Genomic DNA, 15,356 nt, shown 5'->3' with positions numbered 1-15,356 from the left:
TTTGTAACTTCGCATATCAGAGGACTATAGAGGTCCCTTTCAGTGCACAAAATTTTGAAGGTCAAGGTCAAAGGTCAAGGTCACTTTGTCGCAAATCAGGGGAGTCGACGAAACCCTTATTTTCTGAGTAATTTTGATCGGATCGTCTTCAAACTTCATGGGAATATTGTTCATGGTCTGGCGCTCAGCTGATTAATTTTTGGTGGCAATTGGCCTTGACCTTCATGGTTAGCACCTGAGGTCAAACATATTTGACCCCAAGGTCAAATTTTCAAGTTTTAGGAACCATATTGTGTAGTACCTCAAATTGAACACCTCGATGAGTGCTTTCTAGATAGGTCAAGCTTGAGACATTATGACGTCATTTGGTGACGTTATGAGGCAAACGCATATTTTTCATGGTTACTCTGTAGAACGATTCTCATCGGAATCTCTCGTAGGCAGATATTCCTCAAGGAGTCGCTCCTGGTGGATAGCAGCTCTGTTCACCTCAGTGTGACCTTAAAGAAGTCACACGTGGTCACCTTTTGGCAAGATACGGGTCACCCTGCGGGTGACAGTTTTTTTTTTGTTTTTTTTTTTGCACGTACGGACACGTACAAGTATTTCACAAACTGAGAACATCTTAACCTGAAGTGACCCCCCCCCCCACCTAAAAAAAACAATTCTTGATCCGCCCCTGCTCTTCACCCCCCATAAAATGTGCCAGAGTACATAAAATGGAGTCTTATACTTCAAAATGTTCTTTTTTTTTGGTGAAAAACGATTTGTTCGGCGACGCACGGCGTGACGTCACATGACGTGCCGTGAGATGAAGTCATCATGGCACAGTGACGAGGAAAGTTGCCAGCGAATTCCAACATTCACCGATAAGAAGAGGAATCCCTTTCTTCATCATCATCATCATCATCATCAATGAAGCTTCAAGCTCCACGTCTCTCTTCCGCCCGATCAACCACCGGGACGCTTTGTATTCCGTTGGTGTTTCGAACTTCCGTTTTACCAAATTTTGACGTTCTTGCCTTGTGGGAGTTTCTGACTCGGAAATTGCCCAGTACAGTATCACACGTGGTTGCAATTAGCGAAGGAGGCGAAGATGGCAGTTCACATATGATGTCAGAGCACCTGGGTGTGTGCGTTTGTTTATGGTGTAGGAGCTGCTGTCTCCGATATTGACCCGGTGTCATGACTCATGGGATATCGAGGAAGACCAGACTGGAGATGTTTTGTTATCTGTTCAGGATACCTGTGATGACAAACCGACTCTTCGTGAAAGATCACCTTGGGATCCCTAACGTCCACCAACTAATGCTGGCACATGGGACTCCCTGGTGGACGTCCATCCGAGGGACGGTGCTTTTTGTGATGTGATGGCCTGCCTGCAAAACACCAAACTGACAGTTTATGGTCGGGTCGGGAATGGAACCCAACCAAATATAGACAGGTCGAAGGTAATGTGAGTCACCGCTGCACCATCCTGTAAATCTGTGAAAGGTGACTGCAGGATGCCAGCTCAATGTAGTGAAAGTAACGTGGTATGGTAGGTATATGCCACTGGGCCGTCAATATCTACATCAGAGAGGATGTTAAGCCGGCTGTCCTTCAGACGTTTAAAGATCGCAGTTCGAGCCAGTAACAGCTGATGTAGCCGAACAGTATGTACCCTGCCTCAATATTGAAAATTCCTGCTATGAGATGGAATGCTCGGTTCAGTTGTGCATCTTCCTGAGATATAATATCGATGAGGCTTCCTGAAAACAGAAAGCTTCCAAAGGGAAAAGTGGCATCACCATCATCCTGTTGGACGCACAGATAAAGCGCGGGAAAGACACCGACTGCCAGACTTGCGAGCAGGCAGATCCTCACCGATTTGGAACTTCAACATGACTGGGCCGAGAGGGACTGACTTCCAAATGGCGACACCAACTCCAAGGCGAAAGTGCAGGAGGGATGCTGCACAGTCCTTTTGTTTTGCGCGATTGAAAACCGGGGTCACCAGCTCGGCCGAGAAGCTTTGGTGCTGCGGTAACTTTGCAGGGCCCATGATGGATGGCAACACAAGGCGGGGTCTGCTCGCTGGCACCCGCTTGTGAACAGCAGCTGCAGACAGACGCTGCTTCCAGGCAGCTGGTCCAACAGGGCCACCCGTCGGGCCTCTTGTTTATTGCTGTTTTTCTTAGGTGCTTCTATCAAACGAAGTTCCACATATGACATGAAGGTCTATCACACTTTCGGGCGAACATCAAGACACATCCATGGATCAGTATGCCACCCGTCGTGCCAGCCACCACCATCTGCCTATCTCCTATTAATTGGAATAGCTGGGATAACACCTGCGACTGCTCCATTGTTACCAATCATTTATATGTGTGGAATATATACGTCTCAAACCTGCAATGCACAGGACAGTATAATGCAATTCCGTTTATCCAGTACCGAACACACAGGGGTCATATTGGCTCGCCCGCGCACACAGAAAGAAATATGAAAGTAGTCGTGCGAAGGTTATTACTGCCGGTGATAAATCGGATAGCATTCTCTGTTACGGCTTATGTCAACCTGGAAGCCAACGGGACTTGGGAAAGTTTAAACCTGTAGCAGGTAAGTAGAGTTCAGAATCATCGATCAACATCACATCGCAATCGGAACATCATTATGATTCTTGTCATTAACGCATTCTCTACTTTCACATTATACTGATGTAACAAACTTGCAAAATGAAGTACTACAAATAAAAGAGGATTTCGTATGCAGCATGTGATTGCTGGTTGCTTAATTGCTGGGAGTGCAGCTGTGCCACTCTTGCAGTGCCCCCTGTTTCGACCAGTAAGCTGGTACTCATTTTACCGACCTCAGAAGGATGACAGGCTGACTCAACCCACCTAGTGTTGGTTAACGACACAACAGGGGCTCAAAGTCAAGATCATAATATCTTAAGCCAACAAGCAACACCAGACATAGAGGGTAAGTTCGTGAAGACCTTTTTTGATATGTGGTGTGATGTACACAGGAAATGGGGAGCGAAGGGGGGTGTTGTTGGAGTGTTAGAGAATGCCACTGAGTTTCATGTTCTCAGCTTTGCATTGACGAGGCGAGGCTTGGTAACCATACGTGTGACGCCACATGCCAATCAATCGGTAAGAGGCGCAAGATTCCCCGTAAACATGTGTTTACCACTCTCGCTCCCCTCCTTTTTATGATTGTAACCCTCTACCCCCACCCTTTCTCCATCTTGTAATCTCCACCTCCCTCCCACAATCTTCTATCCTTCACCACCAAAACACTTGGGCCTGGCTCTGGAGGGTTAGAATTGGCAGGGAATGTTTCATTATGGTACATGGACAAGCTGTTGCAGACGGTACTAAATTCAGCACTGTGGACAGGGTTATATAAAATATAGGATTGGGGAGGGGGATGGGAGAGAGAGAGAGAAAGAGAGAGAGAGGGGGAGAGAGAGAGAGAGAGAGAGAGAGAGAGAGAGAGAGAGAGAGAGAGAGAGAGAGAGAGAGAGAGAGAGAGAGAGAGAGAGGATGAGGAGAAGAGGGAAAATAAGAGGGAGAGTTGGAGAGTTGGAGACGGAGACAGGAATTTGGACATTTTGTGTTTATAGGTTTATTTCTTCAATTGTAAACCCCATCCGACCCCAAACCATCCTTTGTTGGTACAAGGCTTGGATCAATAACTTTAAAGTTAAGATTACATGTTCTGTGTTTTCATTATCAGAGCTCGGTTCGGAATTTGACACATACTGCAGAGCAAACTCGGACACAAACAAACATGGCAATGTTCTGTCAAGAGTTTGGGGGTCCACCATCATCACGATTCTGACTAAAATTGTTTTCATTGTGCACCAGTTGCCATACATTGTATACATCTCGCATCATGTCTGGAAATGTGTCAGAATATTTGATAGACTTTCACAATGCCAACCGCATGGGGTTTGTGGGAGGGGTGGGAGGGAGAGCGGGCAGTGGCTAGGGAGTGGGTGCAAATCGCAACAGGAGAATGTGATAATGTCATAAACAAAAGAGCTATTATGATTTATGTATGTTTTAATAGATATTAGCAACAGTTGGGCCTTATGGCTATCACAAGCAATTTCCAAGCCTTCCTGAGGAGCTGGAATGCCTGTTATAACTAAAAGCATCTGAGTGGTGCTTGGACTGGGACATCTTTAAGAACAAGGTGCTGCCCTTTGTGTTTCTTTCATTTGAGAAACACTGTAGATACCAGCAGAAAAGCCCGTCATTTCCCTTTGGTATTTTTACAATATTCAGCCTTGAAAAATTGGGCTAAAACCGAAGTTACGCACAAAAACCTTAATTTATTACAAAAATTGCTCCATCCCTTTATTTAGGCAGTGTATAGGTAATTGACCACTGCAATTGAGGCAAAAAAAACCATACATGAAGCAAGAATCATGTCTCATGCTTATGACGGGCAACCCTTCTGTATTTTCACATCGACAGCATTGAAAAGTCGGGCTAAAACTTAAATTACAAACAAAAACATTCATTTAATACACTAATTTACTGAGCTCCTTACTTGGGCAGTGTATACGCCACAGACTGCTGTCATGATTGCTCACAAAAGTAATAAAAAATAACCCGGGTTCCATACATGAAGCAAAAACATGCCTGCTGCTTATGTGCATAGATAAAAACATTGTGTTTATACAGCTTAGATAATTGCATTTGAATTGGGCCTTGGGCTGACACCAGAGGCCTGAGGCCTAAGGCCCGAGGCTTAATGCATGAGGCCGATGTACCTTCACAAAATGGTGGCCGTATGATTATTATTATTATTTAGGTTACAATTGTGGGTGGAGTAGGGCCAGCTGTCCAACAATGGGGCGAAAGCAGTCCATACACACATACACACATGTCATCGATCCATTAGAGTGTGATAACTGTGTGGCATTCTTTTTAATAAATTTGTCATGCCCATAAAAATGGTGCAGAGGTGGTGCACTTGCTTCTGCCATCCCTCAACAGGTAGAATGGACGTTAATCTGGGTGTACCATGTGCTAGCATTAATATTTTTGTTGGAGGTTGAGTATCCTAAGGTATTTTTCACAACATAAGAGTGGTCAAAGTGAATATCACTGGTACCCTGGACAAATTCCTGCCATAATATGTACATCAGCTGTGCTTCAGTGATGATGTAACCAGAGTTCCGAATTTGTAATCGAACCACAGTACCGAAAAGCTTTCTCTCACAACGATCGTCGCCGTCGGATACATGATATTGCTTTGATATTTTTGAAGAATGGGGAACCTAAAAAAATCAGACACTTGGACGAGATACAGTCATAGCCTGAGTGCCAGTCACTGGTTTCGGAGAGTCGAGAAGAGCATGGCCTGTCCCCAGCGACTCATTAATCACTGCCAGACCGGTGCGGTCCCCGGGCGGTGCCAGCGTGTGGGATTAAGCATCATGCGTCTCCGTGCAGAAAAGCCAGTACTCAGCCATTCATAATTTCGTGGCCTGGACCAGCGCGAGTTTTGTGTCCCTCGAAAGGCAATGCGCACATGACGGATGGTCTGCAGGTCAGAATATGCGACCTTGCTAAGCATGGTGAAGCTGAAAAGAGTTGTAGGCGTTTTTCTGTCACCGCTCGTCTCGTTTCAACACCGTACGCCACAGGACAACGCAACGAGAGTGAAGATGGACCAAACTCACACCTCTTCAACCTCCACCCCATCCTCCCTTTATATTTTTACACCTCCACCACTCGTAAATATTCACATTGTTCTATTCATGGCCAGCAATTAATGGGGCATCCTGTGGTGACAGACCAGAACAGTCCTAATTCATGTAATTATGCAAGCTGATAAATCATACATTCTGATGCACCAAGAAGAGGGATCATATAGAGAGTCCAGGTGGTCAACCACGCATTCACCTTACCATTAGACATACGAAAGGATAATCATTTTGGCACAATACGCCCCAATGATGCAGCACCACAACACATCTGATTCTGAGATTAATAAAATCAAGGACCTAACAGCTCAAAGTCAACAATGCAACAAAATGGGCTCGATCTTGCAACTCTCTTTATAATATGGACATTGGACACAATAAGGGAGACAGAATAGCCGAGAAGTATGCATACTCACCTTTGAGCTATCAAGCTTGTGTTATAATTTCTACCCAGTTATAAAATGTCATTCTGGTGTATTACATACAGGATGAGGAATCAATGTGTGTGCCATCCCTTGGATGAACGTTAAACAGGCGGACATCGAGCCACTTGTCCCTCGTTGGTGGAAGTTGAAGGTCCCACCGGTGCCTTTCACAAAGAGTAAGTGAGTTATCGCAGGCACCCTGAATAAATGACAAATTCCTGTCGTGAATGACTGCTGAGAACCACCCAGCATAACCAAACCACCCGGCATAACCAAACCACTGGCATAACCAAACCTCCCGGCATAACCAAACACCCAGTATAACCAAAAGACCCAGCATAACCAAACCACCCAGCATAACCAAACCTCCTGGCATAACAAAACCACCCAGTATAACCAAAGGACCCAGCATAACCAAACCACCCAGTATAATCAAACCACCCAGCATAACCAAACCACCCAGTATAACCAAAGGACTCAGCATAACCAAACCACGCAGTATAACCAAACCACCCAGCATAACAAACTCCACAACATAACCAAACCATCCAGCATAACCAAACCACCCAGCATAACCAAACCACCCAGCATAATCAAACTACACAGCATAACCAAACCATCCAGCATTAGGAACTTGATGAATAACCTTGCCTTTAAAACAGCGGGCTGACAGTTTATAGCTGTGTCGGAATTCTAACCCATGCTTGACAGCTTAGAGGTGAGTGTGCGAAACCCAGCATAACCAAATATAGCATAACACTTGCCATGAGACTACTTTGTCAGCATCTGTAGAGAGTATGTTATACATGATAATAATATTGTAAACAATGGCAGGTCGTTACATTTAAAAATGTAACAAAATCAAAAATTCTAACAAAGGTGAGCAAGCCAGTAGATTGTCGATGTAATCACGTGTAATGCAATGATGGGTATTGAAAGGTGACATTTTGTCCTTCATTTCACTGCCCCATCGCACGCTGCACCCCCAAGTCCTCATTTGTTTAAACAATGTTCCCCACTATAAATACGAATGCCAACGTTCCCATCTCTTGCCGTCCCCAGGTTCTACAAACCTGAGAACAACGAGTGTCTTCCTTGGTTCAAGACGTTAATTGTTTTGCAAACAAAGCAAGAATCAGTAACGCCATATCAATTCCCCTGGTTGCTACATCACAAATTGGGATTTTGGTAACAGGTTGCAATTTATTCATTTATATACTCAGGAAAACGATTCCTCGCACAACGTAGTAGCACGAAGCACTCAATGAGATTGATGGTTCTGTCAATTACCGGACAATAGCATGCGTCGCCGGCAGAGGGAGAAAGTCGAGTGTGATTTTGGCTGCCTATGACAGCATGACGATAATACACTCCATGATGGGATGGCATAGACCTGGAGGTACTCACACGTCACACCCACCTCTAATCTGTCTCTCCTGGGTTTGAATCTTGGCCCAGCTATAAAATGTCATCCTATTGTTCCACAGGCAGAATGATTCTCCATCCCTCGGATGGATAGTAAACAGAACGTACCATACCATCTGCTGGCATTAGTTGGTGGACGTCAAAGATCTCACGGTGTCCTTTGCGAAGAGTACGCGAGTTATCACAGGCACCGGTACCGGCACAAAGGCAGTTGTGCGCACAGATGGTTTGGCAACAAGTACAGGGTGGCCTACAAAATGATGACAGGTTTACAATAACAGCCAATTATATTATTTTTGATTGTGTATGAAGCAACAACCTATTAATCAGATATTAACAATTTTCCTTGGAGATTTATTTCTTTTCAACAATTAGTTAATTGTGACCATCATTTATTCAAGGCACTTTCTCCCAAACCGGACCGGTGAGATTGTTCACACATCTGCAACACAAATTCTCATTGATGGAGTTCCACAACTATCGCCCTCAGCCCTGTAAGGACACGGAAACCTTTGTCGAAGGAGCGGACTCTTCGAATGTCTCCATGGAAAACAACAGCAAGGATTTAAGTCCAGAGGCAGGAAATAGTCAGGATCTACTTGGGGCCTGTGTTGAAACTTGAGAGAATCAAATGAAAGACTGCATTGGAGTCAGCAGAAGGAACCCAAATAAGCAAAGAAAAAAAAAGATGGAGTGATCAGGAGGAAATGATGCAATATTCAAAAGTTTGAAAGGGGAAAGGCAAGAACACAATGTTGGTACAAATCCTGGATGAAGTGTGCATCCGTGTCTTAACTCAATATTCTACAAATGCTGGCGAGTTCAAGCAGGGCAAGACACTGGGGCAGAATTAACTGTCTCTTCAATGAGTATGGGACAATTGAGAATGAGGCTTCAGTCGTCTCGTTCAAAGGATACGCCAAAGAGCTTTCCTTCCACAGGAACTGATAAGTCAGTGTTTGATATGATTTATGATGCTGTAAAAATCACTAGTTACTAATCCCGGAAACAAAATGAAACAATCGATACTTTATGGGCCACCAATAGTGCAATACAAGATAATACAACTAGGAAAACAATTACTAAGATAGAGGAAGCCCATTCGCATATCATAACTGCGTAGAGTATTATAATAATACACTTTTCCACACACTTGTGTGACAGCCTTATCACAACTTATCCACCAACATATCATTACAATAAATGGTTAAGATAAGGTTTGTGTTTTGTGCAGTGATTGGTGCCCATTGTGTTATCTTTGTAAGGTTCCCATTCGGATTTGTGCCTCGGGGATCAAGAGGATTTGTGTATTTATGTAATTACTTTCTATGACTGTATGATTATTTATTTGGGAAAAAAAACGAATGTAACAATCAGGTATTGTGTAAACAATAGGATGGTGCAGGTGTTTTGCACTTGCCTTTGTGCTGTTTACTATGGATTTGTTCCCAACCTGACTATAAATTGTCACACTGGTGCTTTGCGTGCAGGGTGTTGCATCACAAAGTGCGCCGTCCCTCACATTGACTAGGCTGGGTGTCATGGTGTTTTTTACAACAACAAAAAACATACCAGGAAAGTTATGGGCTGGCAGGAGAGTTTATAGGTGGGTACACTCACCTCTGAGTTGTCTAGCATGGGTTTGAATTGCGGCCCAGCTATGAAATGTCATCATGGTGTTTCAAATGCAGGATGAGGCATCAATGTGTTTGCCATCCAACGGAAGGATGTTAAGCTTCAATGATCCGTCTGACAGCACTTATCGCTGGTGGACGTTCAAGATCCCACAATGTCCTTTGGGAAGACTGAGGTATTGAAGGCATTCTTGCCAATTTCCAAATTCATACCATAATTGATTGCTGGGAAGGCAACAGCAAACAACTCACCGCTCACCTCATGCTAATTACTCCAAACACGTGAAGCTAAAAGTGGCTGGGTTAAGAAATTGGTTCACTTCTCTCTCTTTGTCCGTCTCTGTCTGTCTGTCTGTCTACAAACGTCAGTTTATGATCGAGGAACAACTAAATTTCAATTGAATGTTATATTTTGAAGACGAATCGCAATTATGAATCAGAACACGAACTTGTAGTTTTGCAATAGTTCCCTTTGCGACCGAAGGTGGAGGAGGTTATGTTTTCACCCCTTTCTGTCTGTTTGTTTGTTTGTTTGTGTGCAGGATATCTCAAAAAGTTGTGAACGGATCCAGATGAAAATTTGTGCGCAGATTCGGTGTGTGACAAGGATGAACTGATGAGATTTTGGTGAAGATTCAGATCCGACTACGAGAATTTTTAAAGTGATTCTTCACCCTTGAGAGATAGGGACAAACATGATAAAAAGCACAATATCTCAAAAAGTTGAAGACAGATTCAGACAACACTTGGTAGATAAATTGCGTGTGTCACAAGGAAGATTGAATTAAATTTTAGTGAAGATCCGAATCCGGATCCGGATCTGATCATTTTTTTAAGTGAATCTTTACCATTGAGAGATGGGGCTAAACCGATATGTATGCATATATATATATATATATATATATATATATATATATATATATATATATATATATATATATATATATATATATATATATATATATATATATATATATATATATATATATATATATATATATATATATATATATATATATATACATATATGTATATATATATATATACATATATGTATATATATATATATATATATATATATATATACATATATATACATATATGTATATATATATATATATATATATATATATATATATATATATATATATATATATATATATATATATATATATATATATATATATATATATATATATATATATATATATATATATATATATATATATATATATATATATGTATGTGTGTGTGTATATATATATATATATTGTTGTGGTTACCAAATTCGCAAACCACCATTCAGGTCCCTTAGGTGAGATATCTCGGTAAGTATATGTGTAGTTAGGCCCAAACCCGTTGTCTAGTGGGAATACATGTCATTTATGCGTGCTGCGACTCTTCAGGATAGCCGTTTTTCTTTTACTATCTTTATTTTGGACCAACCGCCATTGTTACCACCACCAACCACAACATCAACCACCCACCGCGGCGCCGCTTCACGTCACACCTCGCAACCGTCGCATCGCCACCGTTCTTGCGCAGCTTGTGGGTACCGGTGTTGGACTCGTGCAGGGCGCGCGCCGAACAGCGTGTACAAAACCACGGATTTTCAGCTCCAAAAACGGATCAAAAACGACACACGCCCACTTTTGTTCCATCCAATCGGTGAGCGAGGGGCGATTTGGCCCCGCCTCCAGGGCGTTGGAGGGCGATCGCTATATGCAAATTTAGGATCAAAATGCATTCACGCCCACTTTTTCTCGGGCCAATGGGGAGCGAGGTGAAAGGTCGAAGGCAGGGGGTCAAAAGCGAAGCCACGGGGCTTATATAAGCGACCGCGTTCGTCAGTGGAGCAGAGTTAAGACTTCGCAGTCGGTGGAGTTGGGAAGAGGAAGAATTGGTTGTTGGTCGTCGTCGTCGTGTGCGTTGGAGTCGGAGCGAAGAGGACGGAGCTGTGGAGAGGCGGCGAGGGCAGACGAGGGGGTGCTCGCGTCGTGCCGGGAGCTGCACACCAGGGAGGCCGACGGCGCGACCTGGTCGAGGTGGAGACGCTCGTCGCGGGACTCGAGGCAGAGTAACAATCCTCCTTTCCCCCGAGCATCAGCAACCCCCTCCTGTTTCCCCCCGCGCTGAGATAGTGCGACCAAGGGGGCCCCCTTTCCCACCCCCTACCAGTCACTGCCCGCGAGGCCCGCGGAGTTGAGGCACCATCGCCGCTCCGCGTCTCATCACCAGACGGGTAGGCCCGACCCGGTCTCGGCCTCAGGCCCGCCTCATCCTTGAGGGTTCTCTTTTCTTTTGTTTTTGAGAATGTGTGTTGTCGGCGCCGTCTGTGAAGTAAAATTGTATAAGTGTTGCCGTGTGCTCGCGTAGTGGGTATTAGCTCTGCATTGTGTTTCTTTTCCTTCTATGTGCTTTTGGTGGAATTGCATTGTGTTTCTCTTCTTTTCTATGTGCTTTTGGTGGAATTGTATATGTGCGCTTTCCGTTCATCGCGAATAAATGTGCTTTGTGTTGAACTGTTTCCCGCTTCGCTTCGTCATTTCTTTCATTGAATCCTCATCTTGCTTCACGTAAAGGGTTGGTAGTGGGCTGAATACGCCCGATAATTAATCGAACTGTCGAGGCCAACGATAACACCGCTCGGTTATCCCGATAGTACGGAACGGGTCGCTTAAGTGGCCCGTGTCCGAAGTCGACCTGCGGCGAGGTGCGATCGCCCGGTCTACCCTCCGTGTGGGTACTTAGGTAGGTCGAATTTGGCGAGCAACCCTATCCCACGCGGGGGCTGATTGGCTCGATCGCGGTGAGACCGAAAGGTCCACCCGTGACTGGTTCCCGGCGTTAGTCCGAGAGGGTCACGACTGGATTGTCCGTCCGGTGGGCGACGTGCCGCGATTCGAGTTACGTGGCCGTCAGCACGCCGGCGGGCGCGAATCCGTAACTATATATATATATATATACATATACATATACATATACATATACATATACATATATATATATATACACATATACATATACATATATATATATACATGTATATGTATATATATACATGTATATGTATATATATACATGTATGTATGTATATATATACATGTATGTATGTATATATATACATGTATGTATGTATATATATACATATATATATATATATATATATATATATATATATATATATATATATATATATATATGCCTGATGTTGGCGCAGTGGTTCGGGCAGCGGCTTGGGATCCAAAAGGTCCTGAGTTCAAGCCCCGTTGGGCCACTGAATTAATACACCAGGGGGTTGACTCAGCCTGTCATCCTTCCGAGGTCAGCGAAATGAGTACCAGTGTACTGGGCCGGTGTATACCCCGGTTAAAATAGGTGTACCATATCCCTGTGTCGTAAGAGGCGATCAGGGTTGCGTCAGGAAGGGCATCCAGCATAAAACATGTGCCAAATCCCTATGCGGATCATAACGGATGATCCGCTGTGGTGACCCCAAACGGGAGCAGCCGAAAGAAGAAGATATATATATATATATATATATATATATATATATATATATATATATATATATATATATATATATATATATATTGTTACGGCTGTGGAAATTCGCAGAGCACCATATAGGTCCTTAGATCAGTTATGTCGATAAGTCTGTGTTCAGATAGATTTCCCCACCGATGTTTAACGGGAAATTATTTGTGTGCAGGGCTGTGATCTTTGAGTTAGCGTTTTTCCTTTACTATCGTTATTTTGGACCAACTGCCATTACTACAACCACAAAGCGCCACCAACCACAACAACCACGATCACCACAACCACCTTCTCGTCAACCGCCAACATCCCCACAGACAACAAACAGCCGCTTTCACAACAACCACCTTAACTACCACTGCCCAACCACACCACCCTCACGACCACCACAAAACGCCAGCCACGCCACCATAATGCCAACCACACCACCACCGCATTTCCACCTCAGCACGGTTGCGAGAAGCCTGGCATTCATCGGGGGAGAACGGACCACGGCCTCACCCCTCCCCCCAACGACAAACACGTGCGGAAAAGACGAAAGCTATGAAGACATAAAAGAAAGGCCCCGATTCGGCGAGGAAAACGCCCTGCTTCTGGAAGCTTCGCGCGCATGCTGGAAGAGGGGGGGGCGAAAGGGAGGGGCGAGGCGCAGTGGAGATAAAAGGGCACGCTGAACGGAAGTCTCTCGGTCGGCTGCTGGAGGTTGTGAGGTGTGTGCAGGAGAGGAGAGAGTGTCATGTCGGAGTTGTGGGCAGTGTGTGGAGCCGCAGTAGGGAGCTGGAGAGAGAGAGGAGCGCAGCGGAGCCAAGGCGCGCGGACTGCCGTACCGTGCCTTACCGTGAGTCGTTGGAGTGGGGACGTCGAGGGTCGCCCTAGCAAGTCACCACGAGGGTGAAGGTAGCCAGCCCGGTCTCTCGGAGCCTTTGCGGTCTACACGGCTCCGTGTTTATAATGACCCCAAGAGGTCCAGTCTACCCCTCGTCTGTCCTGGGGTTTTTCCTTTGTTTCTTTTGCGTGAATGTTGTGGTGCCATGTCCGTAAGTAGAACTGTCGATAAGTGACTGTATATAATAAATAGACGGTGGTAGCTCTTTATCTTGCTCGCATCTTGTCCCTGCCCCCATTCATTGCATGATTGAATACGTGCATTGTTTGCATGCATGACTGCATAACCGCATCTTTGACCGTATACGTGCATGTTTGGTTGTGAAATGAATGTGCTTGTTTAAATGTCACCCATTCGTTGCGTCCTTTCCCTTGATTGAACTGCCGTATTGCACTCAGAACATAGTTGGTTGTTAAATAGCCAATAATAGAATCGGGTCCAACGGGGCCTCACGATAACACCCTGCTTGGTTATCCCAAAACGGGGCGAGCTGCTTAAGCGGCTCGTTTCCAAGCGGGCCTCGTTGATGTACAATCTCTTGGTAATCTACCCGCGCGATTAATTAGGTAAATCGAGGATTTGGCGATCGGACCCTGTAGCGCGGGTAGAGTACGGCCAAGGTTGTGGTGTGGTTGAAAACACACCCGTGGCTGATTTTCGGCGTTGATCCGGAAAGCCTTGACTGGATTGTCCGTTCGGTGGGCGAAGTGGCCGCTATTGGTTAAATGCGGTTGTTCGCACGCCGGCGGGTGGAGATACACAATATATATATATATATATATGTATATATATATATATATATATATATATATATATATATATATATATATATATATATATATATATATATATATATATATATATATATATATATATAAAAACACGATATCTCAAAAAGTTGTGGACGGATTTGGACGAAACTTGGTGGACAAGTGCGTGTGTGACATGGACATATTGGTTCGATTTTGGTGAAGATCTGAATCCGAATCTGGATACGAGGATTATTTTATCTCAAAGTGATTCTTCACCATTGAGGGATAGGGCCAAAAACGATATATCGCATGATATATAAAAAATGTATTGGGCCCGATATGTTCTTGTGGATCAGGCATTACATGGCAGAGGTATGCGCTCTTCCGAGTGCCCTTCTAGTTTGGTTCTGAATTTGTCCTGATCACACATGTGTAGAGAGGAGTGAGATAATTTTGTTTACTCTGTCTGCCTGTCTGTCTGTCTGGCAGTCAAAACAAAATTGAAAATAATTCCAAACAGGAATCTTTTATGTTTGAGGTGTATAAGATAAGGTGGTGTATAAGATGCTGCATCAGCAGTCGTAAACTTACGATTTTTTTTTCTCCAACCTTTAAAATCCTGATTTTGTTTCAATTGAATTATATACTTGAACACTGTAAAACACAAATCACCTTTTGACACTTTCAACCCCTTCGTTGAGCAGTACTTGAACAAAATATTATGGCATTTTATGTCATCTTGACCAATAATATTGGCTACATGTTCTTGTTTCTCAAGACAGCACGGGGTAATGTGTTATATTAACTCGAGTCGACAAACGGTCTACCTAGCATTTTTGAACCAATTTTCTTTGACCCTTTAATGACAAATATATTCACCCTGAACAAAATACTTGCTTCAAGAAATATACTGGCAGGATAGCCTAGATCAGCGTTTCTCAACCGGGGACCCGTGGCCCCCCAAGGGGGCCATCGGCCTTCGACCGGGGG

This window comes from Eptatretus burgeri, chromosome 9 (assembly GCF_056783735.1).
Source record: "Eptatretus burgeri isolate ZD-2024b chromosome 9, Ebu_testis_v1, whole genome shotgun sequence".
NCBI lineage: Eukaryota > Metazoa > Chordata > Myxini > Myxiniformes > Myxinidae > Eptatretus > Eptatretus burgeri.
This window is presented reverse-complemented; position numbering follows the sequence as displayed.